The sequence below is a fragment of the Perognathus longimembris genome, chromosome 13, assembly GCF_023159225.1.
Source record: "Perognathus longimembris pacificus isolate PPM17 chromosome 13, ASM2315922v1, whole genome shotgun sequence".
Lineage (NCBI taxonomy): Eukaryota > Metazoa > Chordata > Mammalia > Rodentia > Heteromyidae > Perognathus > Perognathus longimembris.
The window spans coordinates 38970097-38995639 of record NC_063173.1 but is presented as its reverse complement, the minus strand read 5'-3'; the positions used below and the strand labels follow the sequence as shown (position 1 = coordinate 38995639).

Genomic DNA, 25543 nt, shown 5'->3' with positions numbered 1-25543 from the left:
TGGTTTGTTGGTATTATTTTTCTGCTCTTTCTGTCCTCTCTTCCTCTCATGGTTCAGTTTTCTTTTCTTTTCTCTTTCTTTTTTTAAACTAATTTACTTTACTGGGTTTTAAAATTTTTATTACTTAAATTTTGTTGACAAGGTGTTGTGCAAAAGGGGCACTGTTACATAATAAGGCAGTGAGTACATTCCTTGTGTTATCTTACACCCTCGTTTTTCTTTCCCTTCCCTAGATCAGGTAGGCATATATACAATACCCAGTGTACAAAAATCATATACAGTAACCACATAGCGTACGCCAAAGGAGATTCACCTAGAACTTTAAATGTAACGTCAACAATAGAATCCTCCTGTGTCCTTCTCTTGGAGTTGTTTTTGCTTATCCTCGTCTTATATGATCATATGTACATAGTTGTTGAGCTATTGTGATCCACTGATAGGTCTATTCTAGACCTTTTTATGTTTAGTAGTTGTTTGGTTTTAGATACATAATGTAAGGTCGCTGATCCAAACCTGTGGAAATAACATGGTTCAGCTTTCTAACAGTGTTAAGTGTATTCAAGGGGCTACAGGTCTTTGATGCAGGAGTCTCTCCAATAAAGACTCCCAATTTGACCTCTTAAAATGTAGCTTCTCTGTTTCTCTGTGATCAAGTTCCTGTGCAACAAGGCCAGTCTGGACCTGTCTCTAAAACCTTTACCTGGGGTCTTATTATCTTAGGCCTTACCTGTCCCCAGTGGACACTGCAGAAGGTACGCCTACAGTCTCCCTCCTCCTCTATGAGATAGGTTCCTGCGTCATGTTCTCTGTGCCCTCACATATGCTGTTTCCTATCACCAGCAAACTCTTCCTTCTCCTCAGAATCCTACTTACCCTCAGGCCTCCACTCAATGCTCCTTCCACGGGAAAGTCCACTCTGTTCCTACTGTGCCCGGAACATCCTCTTATTCAAATCACCCTTCTAGTGATTGCCTGTTCAGTGCCTGTCCCTGCCTAATTGCCTGTTCGGTGCCTTCCCCTGCCCACAGTGAATAGTACAGGGTAGGATGTCAGCTGACAGAAGCCAGCCATTAATGCTATTACCTCGGCAGCTGAGGACACAGCAGTGAACAACAGGGTTGATCCCTGTGGGGCTGAGATCTTCCAGGAAGAGATGAACAAACAAGAGGTATGTCTATCAAACAGTTGTAAGTCCTTTAGAGCAAAGCAAAACAGGGAACAGCAAATATGCTTCCTCGCAGAAGGTGGTTGGGGAAGATCTCACTGAGCAAAGACACAAAGGAGGTAGGGGGACTGAGGCTGGGAGGTGAAGAAAACATTCCAGCAAGGAGGCCTGGGGCAGAAATCTCTTCTTTCACGTTCTCTGACTACCTGGCCAGGTGCCTTTCTGTGCAGTCTCTCTATCCCAGCTGCTCTCCCTGGCGAAGTTACCCTGCATCTGCTGCCACAAGGCCAAGGGATCTTGTAGCTCCTAGGAAGGTAGCTGGGACAGAGGAGGACCTGCAAGATGTGAGCTCAGAACACCCCATGTACCTGCATTTAGTCTAATTGGATGCTGTGAGGAGCCATTCCTGAGGGTTGAGAATCGATCTAACAGTGAATCACAGACCACTATGTTAGAATAACAGCTCCTGCTTGCAGCAACCACCACTACAGATGTTTGCAAGTCAAAGCCTTTGGTTTCCATGTTTCACAAGAGACTGATGGAAAAAAAGCCATTCCTATTCTGCTCAGAAGTAAGCAGAGAGTGAATGCCATGAACTCTTAACCTTTGGCAGGATGTCTGTACACCTAGAAAGGTTCATTAAGCCTCTTTACCTGTAGCCAGGAGATGGACATTCCTCATCTTTTCTTCTCTGTCTCCCTAAATCAGCTGTAGGAGTCAATCCTGTTACTTCTATTTCTGACATCACAAATCAGTCCATTTCTGTCCACCTGACAGGCCAGACTGCCACTGTCCTTCACTGTCTCCTGGCCAGGATCACTCTACATGGACCACCTCTGCTCCACTGTAGTCAGAGTGGGTTCTGTATGCAAAGCTGGTGGAACCTGTGTGCCCTGGGCTGTCCCTGTTCTTAGAATAAAGTACTTATGACCCATAATCCTCTGCAGCTTTTCATTATGAAGTCCTCTGGGATTGCTACCTGTCAGAGCCAGGGGAATAGCCGGGTTCCTAAATCTTCAAAATTGCCAAACACATGGCACAGAGCTGGGCAGGACACATCCTGCGGGATGTGTAAGTTAGGCCAACATTTGCCAGGAACTTTTCTTATAGGATCTAACCCCTGAGTGGTGGGGATTTACAGATACTGTCTACTTAGATACCATACTACACACAAACAGGAAATTCATCCTCCATCTTCCAATTTCCTTCCTCAGTTTAACTGCCTGCCATTTAATTTCTCTACATCTCTTTTAAAAGCTCTGTCATCAATACATAATGGCTAATGCCTCAGATGAAGTATGGGTGGAGGAAAGGGAGGCTCCTTAGCTTGTTTTGGGAAACAGAGAAATTCCTGATATAACCCTTTCTCAGAGAATGAAAATGGCTCAACCCACAGGACTGTGATCCAGGGAAAGCAAGGTATGTGTGTATTTGGGGGACCTGGAGGGGAACATAAAACACAAGGCTGGGTCGATGGAATGGTGCGACTCAGAGCATTGGTTTTGGAGTAAGGATCAAAATTCTTACAGTCTGGGTGATCTCTGGCAAGTTTCTTGACTGCTCTGAGACTCTGGATCCTAAGTGTGAAAAGTGAAGGCAATCAGAGTGAGCAGTATGAAGTGAATGTGGGGAGCCAATGAGGTACTGTAATAAAGAGCTGGGCGCACTGGCTCAAGGGTGGTATCTGAGCTCTAGCTCTGTGTGCCCACTGATTTATGTAAACATGGATCCTCCTTGTGATACAAAGGCCCCAGCTCTATTCAAAAGCCCAAATATCCTGCTGGGCACTGCTGGTTCACACCTGTAATCCTAGTTACTCAGGTGGCTCAGATCTGAGGATCACAGTTCAAAGTCAGCCCAAGCAGGAAAGTCGGTGACATTTATTTCCAATGAACAACCAAAAAGCAGGAGGTAGAGCCCTGTAATCTTGAGAGTAAAAGCTGAGGGACAGCACCCAGGTCCCCCTAGTACACACACACACACACACACACACACACACACACACACACACACCCCACACACACACCTCTCTAAATATCACAAGACAAATATGATATTAACATTTATGGAGAAACTTACATCCCAGCCCTATCTTATGAACTTTATGATGTTAATTACTTGTCTTACCCTGAAAATAACCTTCTAAGCAGTTTCTTTACAGAAACGAAGGAGCCAATCCGAAACTCAAATATGTAAGTGCAAAACCCCTTCCTCTCCAGTTGTTTTTTTTTTTTCCTATTCTGACTATCTATAATAAATTATTCACCAATGACAGTCTTCCAAGCCTCCGCTCAATCTACCCTCCAGTCCACATGCAAACTTGCGGTTTTATTACCTTAATATTTAATGAGTACAAACAAAGCATAAAATAAATTCCTCAAAACCTAGATATTTAGCTCCTAATAGTTCTTGTCTTCTTTGTTAAGCATAATGTTGAGTGCTCAGGAATATAGCCTCCTTTATTTTTTTTAATGTATAGCTTTCTTTCAAAATATAAACATAATGTGCTTAGTATAAAAAAAAAAAGATTGAGAAATGCTGAAAATCAGACATAAACTTTGCTAATGATTCACCACCAGAGATGGTGGCTGCTCACATTTCAATGAGTTTTCCTCCCGACAGATCATGTACAATCTCACTTACAGAACTGAGCTCCAGAACTCTTGGGATAATGTCATGCATTCTAATTACCATTAGCCACTCGAGATCCCTAAAGGTCCTACAGCACAGCTCTTCTATAGATTAATACTCCAGAGTTCTTTCTTCCTTTTGACAGAAATTTAAAAGGAAACTAAGCTGTGCTCCAGTGGCTTACACCCAAGATCCTAGCTACTCAGGAGGCTGAGATCTGAAGGACGGCTGTTTGAAGCCAGCCAGGTAGCAAAGTCTGTAAGACTCCATCTCCAAAATAAGCAGTAACACGCTGAGCTGAGGGTGTGGCTAAAGTGGAACAGTGCCAGCAAAGCAGGCAAGCTGAGCAAATGTTAGGCCCTGAGTCAAACTCCAGTTTGGGCAAAAAGAAAATTAAGAGTCACAGAAATGGCAAAGAATATCAGAAACACTAAAGCTACAGAGACATAAATCCAAAGGGTGACGTAGGCCCTCCTTTATAGTTTCCAATTACTAGATACATTAAAATAAGCTTCAGTTGAAAAACTCCAACAAAGCCTGGGTAGATAATCGAGGCCAACTGGCAGATTGCTGCCCCAAAAGTTAGCTTCTACTGTGGTCACTCCCTTGGCCCCACCCTTTCAGTCAGTGTGTGTCTCTTCCATAAAAGATCTCTACTTTGGGGTGACACTGAGGTGTTCACACTGGGATAAAGCAACTCCACTTATAGTGGGTGTCAGTCTCAATTTATCAACAGGGCTAAACAAGGCCAATGGGTACCCTGTGAGATGGTCCATGTGCAGGACACAAATGGCAACTCTGTGCCTGCCCGAGAGGCCAGGAAGTAGGTGGGAGCAGAGGGAAGTAAAGGGAGTAGAGGGAGCAGAGGGGCAAGGGCAGCAATGGTGGAATGGTGAAGGCTTCCTGGAGGAGCAGAGGGCTGGCAGAAGGCAGGGAGCAGGAGTGTGCTTTGAATAAGATGACACAAGTGTGCAATGATGTGTGGACCACAAATGATGGGCTGGCTGTGGCCGCTCCAAGTCAGCTTTGTTCATCCCTGACTGCCCCGCCCCAGCACAAACCACAGCTCCCCAAACTGCTTTCTTTCTAAGAGCAATTGCCTCTGTCATAGATTGGGCTGTAGGCTTCAGAGGGCACAGAGAAGGATCATGGCGTCAGCAGCTGAGCCATCCATGAGGTTTGGAATGCCCCATGCACTGCAGAGACAGGAAAATCCCATTCTCCGTAACACATGGCTCCATCCAATTCATATACCAGGGCTTCTAGAAACACAAAGGGTGGTCTCCCACCTGGTATGTAGCAGCGCTAGGTCTCAGTGCCCAAAGGTGGGGTACCAGCACAGGACAAGAGAACAACCTTGTCATCTCTTAAAGACTCACACTGAGTAGGACCGGGAAACAGTGCTCACAGACTCTTCCATCAGCCTGCGGAAGACCCCATTTCCCCTCCTACAATTAGGAATTGATTCATCTACTGTTCCACAAGCAGTGACTACCCAACACATGCTAATAACAATAATCTTATTAATGATGACAGTAATAGCAATTACTATCTACTAAAGGCTTGCTGCATGTCAGACACTGTACAAAGAGGGCTTTTATGTATTAGTTAATTCTCTCCATAGCAACCCTGTCATTATCTCTACTTTACAGATGGAGAATGGAGGACAGAAAGAGGACGCCATGTGCCCCACGGTCACAGGAAGTTGCAGAGCTGGGATATGAATGCTGACGTCGCCACTCTTGTCACCTCTGTCTCCCAGGGTCTGGCGGTATACAGGTGAACAAAACAAGGATGCTGCTCCTTGTGTGGTACACAGGAATCTCCAACTTCTAAATTGTGATACCTGCCATGCTTGTGACTATTCAGCCAAAGGGACAGCCCAAGGACAAACTACTTTGGAGTGGATGACCTGGGCAGGTAAGCAAAGCAGGGCTAGAATTCCAGACACAAGTAAGTGCAAAGACTCTTGGGAAAGAGCTGTGCATATTTAATAAATACAAAGGCAGCCATCAGAAGATATAGCTGAAGACTTCTGGGAGCTAGAACACACCGGAGAGCAGGTAGTTCTCAACAAGGAGCTTACACTGCATAGATGCGTGAAAGAACTCTCAAAACACCACCTTGTAGAGCCCAATCCAGCCATGGCTGCTCCCAAGCTGTGAGGCTTTTGTTAAGCTACTTAACCTCTCTGGGCCCTGGTACCCCCATCTGTAAAAAGGAATAGCAATAACAATACCTACCATGTCCAGTTTGTGTATTTGAAAAGTCAGTTTGTAGCTGAGTACCAGTGGCTCACACTTGTAATCCTAGCTACTCAGGAGGCTGAGATCTGATTTTTGTGGTTTGAAGCCAGCCAGGGCAGGAAAGTCTGTGAGACTCTTATCTCCAACTAAATCACAGAAAAAGCTGGAAGTGGTGCTGTGGCTCAAGTGGTAGAGTGCTAGCCTTGAGTGAAAGGAGCACAGGGACAGTGCCTAGGCCCAGAGTACAAGTCTCAGGACTGGCAAAAAGACAAAAGAAAAAAAAAAGAAAGAAAAGTCAGTTTCTAATGTTATAGTCATACACAGAAAGATGTTATTTGGTAGACAGGCACCAGTCCCTAAAACTGCCACATTCTTCCTTTGAGGGGACAGAGCGAGATTGTTGACGGTAGAGCCAAGAAACAGAAGGAACGAGACAAAATTAATCTGTGATCAATACCACTCGTAGCCATTATGGTGACAGGCACCAGATAAACACATAAATAGCACCGAAGAGGAGCTTCCTCTGCCAGCTGTTGCCACCAGCTCCTTGAGAACAATTATGCAGGCTGGCGCTGTAACCTTTCCATCAATAAGCACTGCTGACATTTTATTTGTGGCTCCTCTTCTTTCCCCCTTGCTCCTGTATTTAGTCTGCTCTCAAGTGTGAAGGTCCAGCTGCTGGCCAAACTCAGATGCTCTGACTGGTGGTAATTTCAAGTTAAGCTTTATTTTACAATCTGTGTAAACAATGAGTCAGACTCAGACTTGATAAAAGGCAGCAGTGGCCTGAGCTAGAGTTAGGCTCCTGTCTCGGCAGCTTTGTGAGACTGGGTGGTTGACATACAGCCTTAGGCGGGTGTTGGGGGACAGCACTGTGCCTCAGCCCAGCTGGCCTTTCAGAAAACAAGGCTGTTGCCAAGCCAAGGAACAAAGATTGTGAATAAGGCCACCTCCTGTGCATGGTATGTCATCATGCCCAACTCCTCAACCTGTCCTGTGCCATGATCTCAGCTATGTCATATCGCAGTCTCTTTCACTAGAGGTAGAGCAAGCCTATTACTCTCCCTATTGAGCCTATTGATCCAAGGGCATGGCTGTGTGACGGCAAAGTCAGTCAGACATCAGTATATGTCATGAGCAAACACCTCACAGGTGCTCTGCCACTGGGCTTGGACTCCCGTCCATGGATCCTACAAGGAGAAAACCAGGCCCATCATTCCCTGAAGAAAGGCAGATTTGTGGGGCTAAATCAAACCTAACTTGTAGAATGGAGCCATGGCTGGCTGTATGTCTGGTCACAGGAGCCCAGCTATATAGCCTGGGTTCAGCTCCTGCTGTGCACAGTACACTAAAGAACATACACTAAATCACTGGCAGCATCTTCTCAGTCTGGATTGCATAGCCCACTTCCTGTCAGGGAGTGGGCAACACACAGAGGAGCAAACAAGCAGTTTGAAGGGAATGATCTGTCCAATTACTCACTTTCTTCACTACACTACATGTACTGCAGGGCTGGGCTGATCTTGCTCCTCTTGGTCGCCTAGTTCCTAACATAGCACTGCTATAAGCCAGGCATAGGAGTACATGCCTGTAATCCCCATACTTGGGAGGCTGGCCCAATATGATTATAAGTTCAAGGCTAGCCTGGGCTATATAATGAGACTCTGTCTCTCAAAAACCAAACAACAAACAGTACTGGATAATAGTAATAACAACAACAATAACAATAATAAATCAGAAATAGCCACACGAGTAGCTATATTTCAGAGAATGTTTTTCATGTGTCAGGCCCTGAGCTAATAAGCACTTTTATTCACATTACTCCAATGCTCAGCCACAATGAATGACAAGATACTGTTCCCATTTTCCAGGTGAAAAAACCAAGGAGCCTCTTTGCCCCATCTACTGCAAGAATGAAGACCATTCTCAGCAATCAGACCGTCGACATTCCAGAGAATGTCAACATCACTCTGAAGGGACATATGGTGATCATGAAGGGCCCCCACGGAACCCTATGGAGGGATTTCAACCACATCAACGTAGAACTCAGTCTCCTTGGAAAAAAAAGAAGGGGCTCTGGGTTGCCAAATGGTGGGGAAACAGAAAGGAACTGGCCACCGTTCGCACTATCCGTAGTCATGTACAGAACATGATCAAGGGTGTTACACTGGGCTTCCGCTACAAGATGAGATCTGTGTATGCTCACTTCCCCATCAACGTTGTTATTCAGGAGAATGGGTCTCTAGTTGAAATCTGAAACTTCTTGGGTGAAGAATACATCCGAAGAGTTCGGATGAGGACAGGTGTTACTTGTTCTGTATCTCAAGCCCAGAGAGATGAATTAATCCTTGAAGGAAATTATATTGAACTTGTCTCAGATTCAGCTGCTTTGATTCAGCAAGCAACAACAGTTAAAAACAAGGATATCAGGGGCTGGGGATATGGCCTAGTGGCAAGAGAGCTTGCCTCGTATACATTAGGCCCTGGGTTCGATTCCCCAGCACCACATATACAGAAAACGGCCAGAAGTGGCGCTGTGGCTCAAGTGGCAGAGTGCTAGCCTTGAGCAAAAAGAAGCCAGGGACAGTGCTCAGGCCCTGAGTCCAAGGCCCAGGACTGGCCAAAAAACAAACAAACAAAAAAAAAAACAAGGATATCAGAAAAATTTTAGATGGTATCTATGTTTCTGAAAAAGGAACAGTTCAACTGGCTGATGAATAAGATCTAAGTTAACCCATCTTCAGAAACACCATCCAGGATCCTGACAACCTGTTTGTGATACTTCAATTTGTGATACTTCAATGATGCAATAAAAGAATTCTACTGAAAACAACAACAACAAGAACAAGGAGGGAGAGTCCTTCATGATTTCGTAATCCTTCAAATGTACCATGTGAGTGCTTTTGATTTTCTCCCTGATGCCACACTTCCATTTTCTTTACCATTGCTGGTCCAGTGGTGTCTATGAATTATTCAACCCCACACTCGCCTCCTCTTGGGGATGCAGTGCAGCTCTAACTTGTGGTTTCTGTGTCTCTTCTATCCCAACCCAAGCTCTGAGCAGCTAGTGTACCAGTTCTGTCTTAGGGAGCCATAATGAAGAGCTTGGTTTGGCAGTCACAGAGTATGGGTTTGAATGCTGGCTCTGCCATTTGCTGATGACCTTAGACAAGTCCAATTATGTCCCTAAGGCTCATTTTCCTCCCCAGCTGTAGGGGATTTTCAGTAATAGGAATGACTTCTTCAGAGAATTATGATATGTGTGTAAAAATGAGAATGATTGTGGAATATCCAAGATGGCTGTTCTCTCTCTCCAGGTCTGTAGGTGGCAGGCAATGGACTTGCATGCAAGATGACCTCATTCATGGGTTTGAGCTCAGCTTCAAGCTAAAAGCAGCCTTTATTCTAAGACTCTGAAGAAAGGCACAGAGGCCAAACACTCCCCGTGCGAATGGTATTGCATAGTCCATGGGACTTCCCTGGTTTATGAACATGCTACCCTGCCCAAACCTTTCTGACCATGGCCACATCTCCTGAGTTCAACCACCAGCAAGTTTACTAGCAGAATGATTATTTCATTAACATGCTATGCATGTCTCAGGAGCCAGTCTTACAAGGTGAGCCTTGGTATACCCTTCCTCTACTCTGCTAGGATTTAAATATAAAATGTCTTCCACAGGCTCATAGGTTGAAGGCTTAGTCCCCAGCTGGTGGTGCTGTTTTGGGAGGTGATAATGGTAGCAGTTAGGGCCTAGTTAGAGGAACCAGGGCACAAGCAATGTGTTTGGAAATAGTATACCTTGTTCCGGGACCCTACTTCTCTCTGCCTGTCTCTGCTTCCTGACCACCATGATGAGGTAAATAGCTTCCCTTCCTTGTTCCTTCCCTCCATGTTTCTCCCTTGTCATGGCCATAAAGGGAGAAGACCAGCTGGCACCAGCTGGTGCCAGGTAGTAGTGGCCCATGCTTGTAATCCTAACTACTCAGGAGACTGAGACCTAAGGATTGTGGTTGGATGTCAGCCAGGCAGAAAAGTCCATGAGACTCTTATCTCCAATTAACCAGCCAGAAGTATAGTAAGGACAGCACCCATGCCCTGAGTTCAAGACACACACACACACACACACACACACACACACACACACACACACACACGAAACCTAGCAGGCCAGACTGACACCTCTGACACTGAGCCACAATAACTCTTGCCTTCTTGACTCCCTTAAATTATTTCTTAAATTATTTCTTGCAGGTAGCTGTCATTGTGACAGAAGTCTAACATAACTCACAGACTCCAAGCTCCTATAGCTAGCTTCCTTTCTAAGCTGGGGTGGTGGTGTCTAAAGCACTGGTTTATATGCTTACCCAATGGAATTTCCACTCTGTCTACACAGATCATTCCTCAGGCTGCAACATAAGCTCTGTGAACTTCTTCATTTATATTCCAGACTAGACATAGCTCTTTACCACTCTCCATTACTCCCTGCTCCCTCTTCCCAGCCACCATGTTAAACAATTCCTCTCCCTCTGGACACCTGCTGGCTCTGGTCATCACTCTTACTTAGGAAAATTCCATCTATGGATTTCATTCCTCTAATTTTCTCCCATAAATCGTTCTTCCCTTCTCTTAGACAGTGCCATTCAATCTGGATTGTCTCTCAAGTCATTTATTCATTTCATCCAATTGTGTACTCAATCAAGGTTTTGTTTTATTTTTTTCTTTTTGGTCAGTTATAGGGCTTGAACTCAGGACCTGGACACTGTTCCTGAGCTCTTTTGCACAAAGCTAGCGCTGTATCACTTTGAGCCACAGCTCCACTTACATTTTTTCCAGTGGTTAATTGGATATAAGAGTGCCATGGACTTTTCTTCCTGGGCTGGCTTTGAACTTCGATCCTCAGATATAAGCCTCCTGAGTAGCCAGGATTACAGGCATGAGTCATCAATGCCTGTCAACAAAGCATTCTTGAGTGCCAAGTATGTATTGGGCACTATGGAAAGAATAGTGAACGGGAAAGGCGGTATCTTGGGTAAGGCTGTTGTAATAAAATATAAACCAGGTGGCATATAAACAATAAAGATTTATTTCTCACAGTTTGAGAGGCTATGTAGTCTAAGATGAAGACAGACGCGTGGCTTGATGAGAACCTGCTTTCTGGTTCATCAATGGTACCTTCTCATTGCATGTTCACACGGAAGGGGCCTTGGGCATCTTGAGTCAGGGTGCTGATTCTATTCTCAAGGTCTTTAACCCTTATGATATAATCACACAAAAATCTTGTTCCTTATATAATCTTTGGGGATTAGGCTATTAGTATATGAATGGGAGGGGGGACAAACATTCAGACCCAACAGGGAGTTTACCTTCATTATTGACAGTATAGGTATCTAGAGCTGGGCTGCTGGGTTCAAACTGAGCCCCTTTACCTAGCAAATGAGTGACCTAGGAAAAACTGAATTAGCATCTCTAGGCCTCATTTCTTTACTGGTATAATGTGGATAATGGTTACTGGGATCTGGGATCTGGGATGGCTAAAGTGAGTGCTATCCATCTATCTACCCATCTATCCATGCATGCATATATACATACACGCATACTGCCCAGGAAAGTGGGTGGTACATGAAAAACACTCACATGATGGCTTTCAGCTACTGTCAGTACTGTCATGACCTGCATGGCCTATGGAATATGGATGTTCTGCTCTAGTCCAGGTCACCATTGGCTCTCCAAAGGGCAGAGGAGGTCATAGAGGAGAAAAGAATCTGAATTCTTTTTCTGGGGAAAAAGAATGCTTGCTTTTATCAGCCACAGACTTGGCTTCATACATATTTGCTCTCAGGTTGTCCTAACTGAATATAAATAATCCCTAGAAGGGAGGAACTGTCACACACATCTTATGTATTTGTTTCCACACTAGAAATATAGGTGAGGGAGTATATGTCATGTATTTATTAAAGACAAAGAAGACAAGGTGCCAGGACAAATCTGTGAGGAAGGAATTGCCTTTTCAACCAAAGATGCTGAGACAGCTAGAGTTTCACATACAGAAGGATGGGCTCCTAACTCACACCAGACATAGGAACAAACTCAAAATGATCACAGACCTAAATGTAAGAGCAGAAATGATAAAACACTTACAAGGAAACATATGAGTAAATCTTTGGCACCTGGGGTTAGGCTACAGTTTGTTACATGATACCAAAAAACACAAGCAACAAAGAAAACAACAGACTAATTGGATTTGTCAAAATTAAATTTTATTGCTAGTGTTAACTGTGAAGAAAACAAAAAGACATCTCACAGAATGGGAGAAAAGTTTTATAAATCATATATGTGATAATGGACTTGTTTCAATAACAAAGAACAACTTAAAAAATAATATAGCCCCATGTGCTGGTGGCTGATACCTATAATCCTAGTTACTCAGAGACTGAGATCTGAGGATCATGGTTCAAAGTCAGCCTGAGCAGGAAAGTCCATGAGATTCTTATCTCCAATTAACCACCAGAAAACCAGAAGTGAAGATGTGGCTCAAAATGGTAGAGCATGGGGAGAGGGGTGAATGAGGGAGGAGGTAACAAACAGTACAAGAAATGTACCCAAGGCCTAATGTATGAAACTGTAACCTCTCTGTACATCACTTTGACAATAAATAAGAAAAAAAATGGTAGAGTACTAGCCTTGAGCAAAAATGCTCAGGAACATTGCCCGGGTACTAAGTTCAAAACCCACAACTGAAGGGGGTGAGGGTTGTGTGTGGGAATGATAATCCAATTTGAAAATGGGAAAAGGATTTGTGCCATATCTCCAAAGAAAATATTCAAATGGACAATAAGCACATGGAAAGATGTGAACATGGTTAATTATTAAGAAAATACTAATCAAAGCTGGGCATGGTGATGCATGCTTGTAATTCCAGTACTTGGGACACTGAAGCAGGAAGATCACAAGTTTGAGTCCCACCTATGCTACATAGGCAAGGCTATCTTCAAAAAAAGAAAAAGGAAAATACAAATCAAAAGCAGAGTGAGATACTGTTTCAGGAAGGCCAAGTGTAGGTAGCTCATGCCTATAATACTAGTTACTCAGAAGTCTGAGATCTGGGGATCATGGTTTGAAGCCAGCCCAGGGAGGAAGTCTGTAGCACTCTTATCTCTAATGAAACACAAAAACAGCTAGAAGTGGAACTGTGGCTCAAATGGTAGGGTGCTGGCTTTAAGCAAAAAAAGCTAAGCTTCAGCACCCAGGCCTGAGTTCAAGCCCAGGACCAGAAAAAAAAAAAAAAAAAGAAAGCAAAATGTAAAACAAACAAACAAAATACACCAAGAAGGCTATAGAGTATTTAAAAAGTTAAACAAGCAAGTGTTGGTAAAGGTATGGAGAAATCAGAGCCTATTGGTAGGAATGACATAGCCACTTTAGAAAAAAACTGGCAGTTCTTCAGAAAGCTAAACCGAGAGTTACCATATGACCTGATCATTCCGCTCTCAGGTACATACCCAAGAGAAATGTATACAACCCTATACAAAGGCTCAAACACAAATGTTCATAGCAGTGTCAACTATGGCAGCTAAAAAACAGAATTTCAATGTTGAATAACTTATGGACAGAGAGGATGTGGTATACTCATTCAATAGAATACTATTTGGAAATAAAAAGAAGTCAAGTACTGATACATAACACAGCTTGGATAAACATTGATAACACTAGGGTAAGTAGAAGCCAATTACAAAAGGCATCACATTCTATGAAATGTCTAGAATAAGACAGGTCCAGAGAGACAAGAAGTAGACTGGTAGTTGCCTGGGGCAGAGACAAGATACTGGGAAGGAAGGAACAAAGGATGTTCTTGAGTTTGGGGCTTCTTTTTGGAGTGATGAAAATGTTCTAAAATTAGATAATGATGACTGTTGTCCAATCTTATGAATATATTAAGAAAGTGAATTGTGAGCTTTAAGTGGGTGAACTGTATGGCATATGAATTACATATCAATCAAACTGTTAAAAACAACAACAACCACCAACTAAGCAAAGCAATATACTTACTGATGCTCAGGATCTCCACATTGAATAGAGTTCAGCTTAGAGCCCCACTTGGCAGAACATAAGCCTCCCCCCCCATCCCCCGCGCCTCTCTCTCCCTTCCCTCCCTCCCTTCCCTTCCCCCTCTCTCCCTCATGCTTCTTTTGTACAGAGATGTTGTCAAACAGCCCAGTATATAATGTGTAATGCAGATATCCCTCCTAGTTACTAATTACTATGCCCGACACTAATTGTTTCCCCTTTGCAGCAAGCACCAAGATGTAAAGAGGGATAAGTTTTAGGGTCTGAAGTACTCGGTTTCCACCTCAGTCTTGCCATTTCCAAGCAGGCTGTGTGACCTGGGATGGCTCATTTCACCTCACCTGGCTTTGATTTTTCTTCTCTATAATGGAAGAATTGGCTTGTCACCAGAGTATTGTGGTATTTCAGGGGTGACAATTCCTTGCTTTGTGAGAATACACTACAGTGACAGATGGCAACTCTCCCTGGCCCCATCTACCAAATGCCAATCTTGCCTCCACCTTTACCACCACTCTGGAACTCACCATAAACAATGGCACTCTCATTTCCAAATCATGTTTGTATCCCACTGCTAGGTAAGAATCATTGTAACTGGGTATTCTTCAGGGTAATGTTTCTGGGGTCAAACCATCCTTGAAGTTAGGCACATTGCCTTCACTTTCACTAACTGTTGCCTTCATGAACAGTGATCACACTCACCTTCCACATTTTTCTACAAGGATACAGCCCCACCTGAAATTTACTACCACACAAGGAAATGCAGGCCAACACAGTTTTAGGCACCATGGCAGAATCAGCTACTACAATGCCACAGCATCCAGCTGGGATTCAAGGTAACTACAGTTCCAGCTCTGCTAGGGCATTTGATGCTTTAGGTTTGCTCGGTTTGAATGAATTTGATAACCATGATATGGCTCTATTTCTAAATACTTTAATGAAATCCATAAGTATAGCAAAACCAGAAACTACAAGGGAAGAAGCAAGATTAGTTTAGAACTCAGCAAATTCATTCCTTCAAGCGCTTGCTTCATGCTTCAATTCACATATCTCAGTTTTAAATATAGTATGCATTTAATATGGTGTGAAGTCATATTTTAACACCTTCCAACTGTGAGAATTTTGCAATTCTAATAGAAAATACACCATAAATTACTCTGAGGTGACGCAGCATGCTCACATGTCTCAGAGTGTGACCATAGAATGGATCATTATTCCAGGGTCTTTTTTTTTTTTTTTAATCTCCCTTCCCTTCCACATTCTGCCTTGAGCTTTTCACTCAGGAGGATTACTCTTTCAACCAGAAAGCAAGTGTTTATTCTTCCTAATAAGTAAAATACTTTCCTCCTAAGTAATCAAGATTTCCATGTGGCTCCCCAAGAGATAACAGCCTTTAGACAGAGATCACATTGCATAGGATTCTGCTGCTCAGCAAAACATCTCAAGGGTCTACTCTCTATTACATCTGCCAAATGAACCAAGTGATTGGTTGTTAGCTTTTCTGAGGCGACACTTGTGAATGCAGCTTACCCCTAAAATTTACATCTAAAATGGTCAGTTTTTTGAAAACAAAACAAAACACTTCATTGCATGTAACTTTCTTTGTATTCTCCCTGCTTAGCATGGGGAAGATAGAACAAGTAAAGTTTCCTAAGGTTTCAGCCTCAAGCTGAGGGAGTGGTGACTTAGGGACCTGGACTCGGCTTCTGTTCAAACCATGCAGCCTTGTGGGTTACACTCATACCATGGAGGGACTAACCAGGTTAGACCAAGGTATGCCACACCAGGATCTAAGGAGGACTAGCAGCTTTTTCTGGCCCATCAGCTGAACTCTGAAAGAGCTCAGAAACACAAAGGCCATAGGAAAGCCACATCTTGGGGGGAAAGCCGCATCTTGGGAAATGAAGGATAAAGACAGAGTGGGAACTGCCCTTAGGAAAGCATGGCACTGGGAGTGGGAATTGATCGGCTTATTAAGGGTGTGTGGAGATGCCCTTCCAGTGAACATGGTTCCAATTAGTGACTTATCCACAACAATGCAGTCCAACCTTAACGACTTAAAACACTGACAATTGCATTCTCTCACAGTTTCCATGATTTCAGAATTCTATGCTTCTAGTAGTTCTGGTATGGGAGCCTCACGAGTTAATATAATAGGGGAGTAGAGAAATGTGAGACAGACCCATACCTCTCTTCAAATGCCTCTATGGTTTCTCTGTGAAGATTGGCTTGGACTTCCTCACAATATGGAGGCCTCAGGGCATCTCAGGCAGCAGAGGCTCTAAAGAGGAGGTATTCCCAACAGCAAGAAAGAAACTGTGTAGTCTTATCCTAGGTGTGGAAGTCATGTAGTATCCTTTCTGCCAAATTCTATTGGTGAATGGTCACAAACATTGGACCAGTTTCCAAGGGAGGGGACATAGTACCTCTAAAAGGAAGGAGTGCCTCACATACTTTAAGACTGCCACACAGAAGTCAACAGACAGAAAGGGGCTAAGGATACAGGTAAGAGTATGTGTTAGGAAGAAGTCAAGATACCATATCACTTTTCCCTGAGTACACAACATGTGTCCAGAAGGGAAGCAGGCAGGCATGAGCTGATCAAAATGAGCTTGAATTCTAAGCCATGTTGGAAAGGACTGCCTGACAAATCAGCTAGTGAGGACAAAGCATCTATCCTTGGAGATTTCCTTCAGCAACAAATTGACTGAAATTGGAGGCCTGCTGACCTCTGTGGGAAAAAGCAATAGCAGTTGGGTTCTTGTCACCTGAAGAATAACTATAACCTTGGTCACACTCTGACATCAAGATAAAAGCTTGGCTCTCTCAAGGTCACAACAGAATTTATGACAAATGAGCTTACAGAGGAAGAAACAAATATGCGAAACTTCTTTTCAGGTTGACATCTGGAGCAAGGGAGAGGGTCAGTCCATACTGAAATTATCCTCTCACCAACAAGCAAGTTTCTTCCTATTAGTGCCATAGAGCATTTCAGCTCTGGTCCAGGTACTTGGAGGCAAAGTACCCACTGAAGGTTGTCTCTCAGGCTATGAGAACTGATATCTCTCAGTGATAAGCTATTGCATATATTGACCTTTGAACTAATAGCTCAGGCAATCAAAAGGTCTTGTGGCAGAGATTGGGGATAATCAGTCATTAGTATTGATTCTTTGTCCCTGTCTGCCTTTTTCTTTTTTTTTTTTTTGGCCAGTCCTGGGCCTTGGACTCAGGGCCTGAGCACTGTCCCTGGCTTCTTCCCGCTCAAGGCTAGCACTCTGCCACTTGAGCCACAGCGCCGCTTCTGGCCGTTTTCTGTATATGTGGTGCTGGGGAATCGAACCTAGGGCCTCGTGTATCCGAGGCAGGCACTCTTGCCACTAGGCTATATCCCCAGCCCTCTGTCTGCCTTTTTCTAGCATAAGCTCCTAAGTTTGAGGTGGGCAACAAGAATCTACTATGAGAACAAAAACATTTCTCTGCCTCCCTTGCAGCTAGCTGTAGTCAGGTAACTAAGCTCTAGATATTGCTTGAGTAGACTTGGGAGCGAGCCCTAAGACTCTAGCAGGAAATAAGAAAAAAAGTTGTTTGAAGCATTTAAGGAGGTGTGGCAAGAACTGTCAGAAGTGCAGGATAGGGAACCTAGCCACTTTTTGTAGGCCACAGAATTGTCAGCGGACTCTACTAGATTGAAAAATCAAAACAGTCTCTGGGTAAAAGGCAGGGAAGGAGGCCATCCAGGCCATGGTCATCTTCTCTCTCTAATAATTCTCATCCAGAGGTGTGAGCCACAGGATGTGATTTTTCCCTAGGCCCAACCTGCCAGTGGGACTGTGAACTTAGTAAGACCCACAGGTGAGTAGAGAAGTCTCACTGCAATGAAATCTCACTACAATGAAATCTTTAACTAGGGCTATGCATATTCTTTTATCTTCGCATTGGCACACCATAAGCCAGTCTCACAGTTTCCAGTCTCGTGCGTAGCCCCCTACACATACACATGCACTCCATTCTGGTGGAGTCTCTTTGAAGAGACTCTTCTCTTTGACTAGATACCCAGCCCCAGACATGCATCTGGATCTTTTTTTCTTTTCTTTAATGACTAGGCAGAGATTCTACTTCTTTGAAGCCTCGGCATATCCCCCTAGGAAACACTGCCATTCCTTGCCTGCCCCATGTACCCACAGCATGCTGCTCACTCCTCAATTACAGCATTTATCACACTTGGTGGTAATTATCAGTAAGGTATTAGGTTTTTCCCCTTTGGAGACTATGAACAACTTTGATCTAATCTGCCTTAGTAGTTATTGTTTTCAGGGTCTGGGCAGTAGCACACACTCAGCAAATGAACATCAGGAAAGGTCAGGAGAACAAAAGCATGTGGATGGGGCCACAATAGTCCGTTGACTTGGGCATGGATATCCCTGTGTAATCAAGTGGTACCACATAGCAGTCCTAGGCCATAAATATTCACAGAGCAGGCTTGCAGTGAGATATAGCAAGGTCCCCACCTGACCTTAACTGCCCAGAAACTTGTGTCTGTACCTGTCTCAGGTAAGGCACATCTCCAAGTGTCCAGGATGGAATCTACATTTCCGAGGGTGGGGTGGGGGGGTTAGGGAGTGACCAAGACAAAAGAAACCTTCAAGAGACAGTCACAGGAGAGACTAAAGAAACAGCCCAGCTGATAATCACCACGGCTAGGAGACCAGGAAGCAATTATCTCCATGAGTACAGACTCATCCTTATTTGCTTGTAAATGAGGGACATTTCAGAAATCTTCAAACTCCTGCTGCACTGGTTAAAGGAAGAGAAACTTCAGGAAGCAAACACTCAATTACTAAGAAGCAAACCCCATGAGTCCAGAAAGGCAGCAATCAACCTCTCCTAACCTCCTTCTGTTTCTGCCAATGAAGTCAGCATTTTTGTCTTTTCCAGCCCAGCTGTGCTTTCAAATTCCTAGATTAAAAGCAGGAAAAAAAAGAGGTTTTCCCAGTCTTTCCATTAAATGGATTTCCAGCACTTTTATTCAAATTAAAGCTAAATGAATTCTCAAAGGCTGACTTTCCAAAGGAGCCCTTGACCTCACTGGCAGACATAGTCTTTGGCCAATTCCAGGTTGTGACATTTTTTGGTGGGATGCCCTAAGCCCAGGCTATCTTATTTCATATAAAACTCTTTTCCATCCATATTTACAAAACTACACCGAAACATACCAATTCTCTCGTCACAAGCTTTCCATGATTTCTGCAGAAATTATCCTTAACTGCTCAGTCACTTGCATCTGTTTGGCAACAGAAAGCAAAGGTCTCTTCCAAAAAGCATAAGCTCTTTTTTATTCTCAATTATGCAGGCTAGTGGGGGATTTGGGGTAGCAAAGCAAAAAAGCAAGCACAACTCAAAACTAATTCAGTCGATAACTCCAGTTCCACAAAATTAAAGAGTCTCCACAGTGATTTTCTAGGGTTATTTCTGTCCTGTGCCACCCCTCAAATACAAGCTATCACTTTACAACACCCTCCTGAGCCTTGTGGGCAACCACCTGCTCCTACAGGAGAGAGTTAAAATCCTTCACTGGTTTTTTTTCTCAGCCTCTAATCCATACAGAAGTCTCTGAAGACTACTCCAGCTTCATCTCAAACTACTCAACGTGCACAAGGAAGATTCTCAGGGTGGACTAAACCACTCAGGCTCTTTTGAACTCCCTTCTCATGTAGGTCTAGACAGTTGGGCTTCAGCATTCCTTTTTATATCCATTAATAAGCATGAACCTTGCGCTCTATACCTATCCCCCCCTTCCATATTTCATTGGTTTCTTCATTCTCCATCCCCTCTCTCCCCTTTCTACCCTGGTGATATCTGATCACCCTGGCCTTGTTTCAGGAAGAATCCTGTTAGGTAGGTTTAGTCCAAAATCCCCCTAAAACTTTGATGCTTTCCTCTCAGTAATTTGTCATCCTCTTTTGCCAATCCTATTCCTGGGCTATAAATCCACTTCTTATCATTGGATTTGCCTCTCCAGACCCTTGGGTGCTACATGTGTGGATTTCTTCAATCATGGATTGAAAAATACTTCTCCCATTGTGTCTACATTGAACATGCACGAATATCTTTCCTTGTCATGATTCCCTAAATAATATACTGATCTATCATAGTTATCTATCATAGTTTTGTCATAAGTAACCTAGAGATGATTTAAAGTTGATGTGCATAGGTTCTATGTACCTGCAGAGTTTGGTATCTGTAAAATCAGAGAAAAGACCGAAGTCTTGAATACTAGGAATAGGGCCAAATACTGAAAACAAAACTTGCTTGTAGGGAAAAACTCCAGGCCAGGCATTAAAGGGAAATTTCTGAGATAGAGTGAATAAAGAGCTAAATACCAGGTTATTGGAATTCGGTAAATAGCAGTGACACTCAGGAAGAGCCTGGGAACCTGGAATGTGGCCTACTGGCCCCACAGGCCCAGAAACTTGAGATATGGGGAAAAGGCTTGGAATGGTCAGTTTCTGGTCAGTTTCAGAAATCGAACAAAGGGAGAGTTTGGAATGTGAATTTTTCTTAGATAGAAATCATAACTGCTTTCTGTAATGGCTAACTGCTAGCTCTGCTTCTGTAAATCTGCCTGCTTTTTTACGTGTGGTCACGTACACCACCTGCGTGTGATTTTTCCCTTTAAAAACCCTGCCGTAGGAGAGCTCGCCACTGCACTATGATACCCAGCTAATGGAGTGTGGTTCCCTCACAGCAATAAAGACTCTTTGCCCTGTTTATCTAAGTCAGTGGTTGTATTTGCAGGAATTGTGGATAGATACATCAGTATCCATAAGGGATTCTGGAACCAAACCCCACAAGACAAAGAGAAACACCGGTACAAAGTTTTCTCTCTTACTGTAATCTGGTGTGACTGCTTTAACTACCATCCAGCTTTGGTTTTTCTTGTTTTTGTTTTGTTTTGTTTTAGTTTTTGACATCTACCACAGAGGAGCAATGTGGATCTTTGCTTTTAAAAACTCCTCACTCTGTCTTTCACTTCTGGATCCATTCTTCCCAGAAGGATCCTCTATCCCTACTATCTTCTTTCTTGTCCAGCTAACTCTTCCCAATCCTTCTGGATTCACTTTCTACAGAAGTCCTCACACCTGCTACTGACCTCCAGTGTACCCTGCTCTGCTCTGCTATATACTCATCATCCCCACCTTTCCATACCCATCATCATGGCCACCTTTCCTATAGAGTTGAAATTCCATCACAAAAGAGGCCACATCTATCTGGTTCCCCCATTATCATTCTTTCAGGACAAAGATACACTCCCTCCTTCCCTTCCCCACCAGGTTTTAAACATTTTGAAATTGAGACACATCTTAGAATCAATAGTGTGTCACAATTTAATGGTCAGCGTTGTTTCCTTCTCGATGAAACATAAAATCATGGCAGATCATAACATTCGCTATCTTTCTCTCTTAACTTTTTCAAAGTTATTTTATTGATCTTATACCATTCAAACTTTATTCAAGTTAACTGCCATTTGAAGTGATAAGGTAACCACTAGAGAATTGATCACCCTGTAACACATCTATTTATAAAACACTTAATGATACCTTAAAATTTAACAATTGGCTATGCCCTTGTATCCCCTGGGAATTGTGTCTAGCTTACAGCAGCAATCAATGAATGCCTATTAGATATATGCAGTCACATAGACAGTTTCCAAGGATTTGACATTAATCTTTGTTAGGTAACCAACACATCCTAAAATCTCAGCAGGATGTCCTGTTTTCTTCTGAGTCTGTAGGTGAGCTATAGCTATAGCTCTGCTGGGCTCACTCAGAAGTGATCCTGGGATGTAAAGGAGGCTCTGGTCTCTCATACAATTAATTCACCACATTCTCCTGTGACCAGTGCCTCCTTTGGGTAAGTTCCTCTCAGGGCAATCATTGAACCATAAGGCCAGGCTCTGGGATACAAGCACAAGTTTAACCTTAACCTCTGATTCACCATGTCCACCAGATTCCACTGGCCAAAGCAAGCTCAGTACTCATGGGGCAGGAACATTCCTCTGGCTGCTCTGCTCAGGTAAGGGGAGAGAGTAAAGAATTGAGGGCACCGAGAACTGTGGCTCAATGGAGATGTTAGATCTCTGAAGCTATGAACAAAACATGGAGGCTTATAAAAATAAGGTTTGTTATGTTGGAAATCAGAGACTGGCTTCACTCTGGCTGCAGATGAGGTGTCGCCAAGGATGGGAGGGGTTTCATCAAGAGAGGATCCACTTCCAGTCTCACCCATGTGACATAGGCATCAGTAAGAGCCCTCCCTCCGTTCCTTGCCACATGGGCCTCTGCAAAGGGCAGCACAGCATGGTAAGCAGCTTCTGTCGAAGGGAAGATGAGAGGCAGCAGGAGAGAGTAAGGGAAAAAGGACCTAGGCCTGAAACTAGTTGATGTTCTTGTTTGGGGAGGTGGAAGGCTAAAAGTGAATCACAATTTGTACTATGTTCTCAACATTATTCAGAGTAGTCAAAAGGTGAAAGTAATCCAAATATTCACTGATGGATGAATAGAAAAACAAAATGTGATATAACCGCATAGTACTATTTAGCCTTACAAAGGAAGGACATTCCGACACCTTCTTCAACATAGCTGATCCTTGAGGACATGATGCTGTAAACTAACCTAGTGTCTGTCTGTCTCTCTCTCTCTCTCCCTCCCTCCCTCTCTTCCTCCCTCTCTTTCTCTCTTTCTCCACCCTCCCCCCAGGGAAAAATTCAGAAATCTCCAAATTAACTAAAGGAGAGGTAATAGGGTTATTTTCCAATGGGTTAGAGTTTTAGATTTTCAAGAGGTAAAAGTTCCAGAGATTGGTTGTACGACAATACAAATATACTTGCTATAACTGAACCAAACACTTAAAATGGTCAGGTCTGTTTGTTTGTCTACACACACACACACACACACACACACACACACACACACACACACCCCAATAGGTCTAAATCACATTAAGGGGATGAGAGTATACCACAGCACAAATGTCGGAGAAGAGATCACTTGAGGCCACTCCCACATTCTGGCAATGTTGGCCACCTGCACGCATAAAGCACACACAGCAACATGGGCAGGGCATCCCCTCCCAGGGAGAGTTCCATAGCATCAGAAGAGCCAAAGCAGCCTCCTACACGCTGCTACATAAATAGCTGCACTTCCAATTAATAAAGTGGCAGTTATATTCATCTCCTCCCTACCCTGCCCTGTGTAGAGTCCCATAGCCCCATCCCTTCTCTCGATTCCTTCCAGAGCGTGACTGGTTTGCAAGGCTAGGGACACAGGGGGGAACAGTGGCTGCTGTCTCTAAAGTGGAGACTTTACATTTATATCCCCTACTCACAAGGATAAGCATTTGCAGCACCACATCACCTTTCACTGTCATGGGTCCAGTTTTCTCCATCACCTCTAAATAAATATTATCAAATACAATGAACAACATAAAGCAAGGATGTATTTTTAAGAGCTTTGAAGCCCAGAGGTAGCAGATGGGACACCTTTGGGCTAAATTAACTCAGATACAGGCTAGGTGGGGTTCCTGGTGGCCTTTAAGGTGTGGCAATCCCACATCCATTAACACTACATTCTGTCCAGTTAAGGTATTCAGGGTAAGCTTTAGGGAGACACAGGGTGAAGCTCCATGTCTCAAAATCCAGCACAAGGCAGATTTTCCCAGAGCACTAGCATTTCTTTGTTCAAGCTGCAAGATTAGCAAGTAGTTTACATTTAGAGGCCACAGGGCTAAGGCAGGCAGGCCTTCAATACTATTTATACACGTGGTGCAGGGAGACATGTAAAGCACGTGGAATTTCAGAACCTCCCTCTGTCAGGTGCACTACAAATCTGAGACTCACCCCTTGTGCTCACCAAGGACCACATTCCTCCTGAGAGGATGGCCGAACCTTCTATTCCATGGAAACAACAGAAACAATACTTCTTAGTGTTTGAATAAGCTATGCAGAGTTCACTCACCTATTTTAAATACCTATATGGTACAATACCACATAGACTGCAAGGTGAAAGTAAGGTAACAAGAACAGAAATCTTTCCTATTCTTCAGCACTTTAGGACTCGAGTATGTGCAAGACACTGTGGATTTAAGAGGCCATAGTGCCCTTCCTTCTTGCTTCCGATCTTCAGATGCTAACAAGGAGGCTATGACAATGGGCACGTTGTGCAAAGGCTGTTATTTGATGGGTGCTACCAACTACCTGGTAGATGCAGATGAATGTGTACCTTGTTGTTGAAGAAGACCATCAAGGTATGATAAGCACAAAGCTGAGATTATATGAAAGTAAGAGCTGAGCTTGATATGGAAGTATCTATCTCCAACTTTCTAAGAGCAGAATAACAAGAAGCAAAGTGGGGTGCCAGTGGCTCATGTCTACAATCCTAGCTACTTAGCAGGCTGGGATCTGAGGATGTTAGGTTGTAGCTAGCCTGGGTAGCAATGTTCATGATGAGACTCTTATCTCCAATTAGCCATCAAAAAGTTGGAAGTGGAGCTATGGCCCAAGTCACAGAGTGCTAGCCTTGAGCAAAAAAGCTAAGGGACAGCACCCTAGGCCCTGAATTCAAGTCCTAGGACTGGCACACAAAAAAAATAAAAAGGAGACTAAGGAGGCAGGAGGAGGAGGTAGAGAAGGGAAGAGGAGGAAGCAGGAGGAGGAAGAAGGAAGAAGAGGAAGAAGAGGAGGAGGAAGTAGAATTTAGAACTCTAACTCCAACCCACAGAGGGGCTTTGACCTTAAGAAGTTAAGGGCAAGGGAAACTTTGCCTGGGTTAGTTGATCAGATAAACATGAGAGAGGAAAGGTCTCACCCAAACTGTTAACCTCCCTCACCTTCAAGGCTCTGACGTGGGAGCCCCTCCCCCACCATTTCTTTTCAAACATCAGGCCCCAGGAGTAAGTGAATCTTAGCTACATAAACACACAAGAAACTGTATTTACAGAAAAAATATCCTCAACTCCACCTATCTAGGCTAGCATTTATTTGACTTTATGATGGTTGTTGTCTGCTTGGCATCTATCACTGCCTCTACTTTGCTGTATCTTTTAGTTTATACATATTTGACTTTGTGGAAAGTCTAGCAATACCCAGAAGTTCAGACATTACTAGGCAAATGATAGGATTCAAAACTTCTCTTAGCTGGATGCTGGTAGCTCACACTTACAATCCTAGCCACTCAGGATGCCGAGATCAAAAGGCAAGATTGGGGCCAACCTAGGCAGAAAAGTCTCTTAAGATTTCATCTATGACTAACCAGCAAAATGCCAAGATAGAAGGATGGCTCAAGTGATAAGAGTCATGAACAAGAAAGCTGAGAGGGAGTGGGAGGCCCTGCATGGAGAGAAGTAAAAACACACAAACAAGTGCGTGCGCGCGCGCGCACACAC

General features: G+C 43.7%; 1 protein-coding gene and 1 pseudogene across 1 annotated transcript in view; one reads left to right on the top strand and one right to left on the bottom strand.

The window, feature by feature from the left end:
• Nucleotides 1-25543, bottom strand: part of Ldlrad3 (low density lipoprotein receptor class A domain containing 3) — a 238186-nt gene that overhangs the window by 83530 nt on the left and 129113 nt on the right. The gene's annotated exons all lie outside the window — the stretch shown is intronic.
• On the top strand, nucleotides 7956-8805 carry LOC125361693 (annotated as a pseudogene).